Here is a 1,136-nt window from a genome sequence, read left to right as displayed (position 1 = left end):
GGAGTTTTTCTGACAAAAGTGGCCCAAAAACAATATATTAAGCTTAGAAAATATTTGATGGTTTCCTAGGGGGTAACTTGTGAAAATAGAGTCCTGTGGGATAAGATTTCGTCCGTTTGGCTCTATCCCTCACCGTTTAGGCGATAGATGGAGTTTCTCTCACCAAAATGGCCAAAACAGAAATATTTTTATTTTTTCAGAAGTACACTTCTGTCCGAGAAGTATGCGGCCGGTTCAAAATTCTCTTCTAAGCAGAAGAGTGGGCTTATTTTATGGTGGCACATCATTAATAAAACGTGTACACTTCCATGCCAAAAAAAAAAAAACACAAAAAAAACAACACATTTAGTTTTTTGTTGTTTGAACACGTTCGGTGTCATTCAGAGTATGCCTGGAAGTATATTTCACTTCTAGTTCTAGTCTTATGTGCATTTTCATAGGTGTGTTATGGGATTCATAAGCTAACATCAATAACTTAAGATTTCGGCATAACTTGCATGTATTCTACAAACTGCGGCACACACAGCCAAAGATGTTCAGCGTATGAAAAGAATACTTCGTTTGTTGAGTTTTACTTACGAAGTAGACTGAAAAGGTACCTGGCAAAAAGATGGTTCGAAGCGAGCCGTCACTCAAACGGGCCGAAGGCCCGTTTTCGGATAGAAGATGTATTACACCATAAAAATTCAGAAGGGACGGGCCGAAGGCCCGTCCCAAACGCCGCCGGCAGGCCAAGCTGGGCCCGCTCCCTGCCGAACCGAGTTGCCGGTGGAGCGAAGCGGAGCTGGCAACTTGGTTTGGCGGAAGAGCGGGCCCAGCTTGTTAAATCTATTCTAAGTAGAAAAGAAAAAAGAAAGTAAGATGTCTTCTTTAAACTTGATGTCAACGGCTTTTGACTCGGAAAAGTTTTATCTTTGAGTATCACTAAAGTAATTGCCTCACACTAATGAGGCTATGCATACCTATTTAGAATGCTATTCCATTATCAAACTTAAAACTACCCAACCCCAAAAAAATAACATGAAAGTGTTTAGGGATTTTATATTATATTAGTTTTGTATTTTTGTTTTTGTGTGTGTTTTTTTAAATGCACTTACTGTCTCATAGCTGAGAACAGTTTTTCTTTGAGGAAATCA

Source organism: Frankliniella occidentalis, unplaced genomic scaffold (genome assembly GCF_000697945.3).
Source record: "Frankliniella occidentalis isolate FOCC.00 unplaced genomic scaffold, Focc_3.1 Scaffold231, whole genome shotgun sequence".
Taxonomy (NCBI): domain Eukaryota; kingdom Metazoa; phylum Arthropoda; class Insecta; order Thysanoptera; family Thripidae; genus Frankliniella; species Frankliniella occidentalis.
This window is presented reverse-complemented; position numbering follows the sequence as displayed.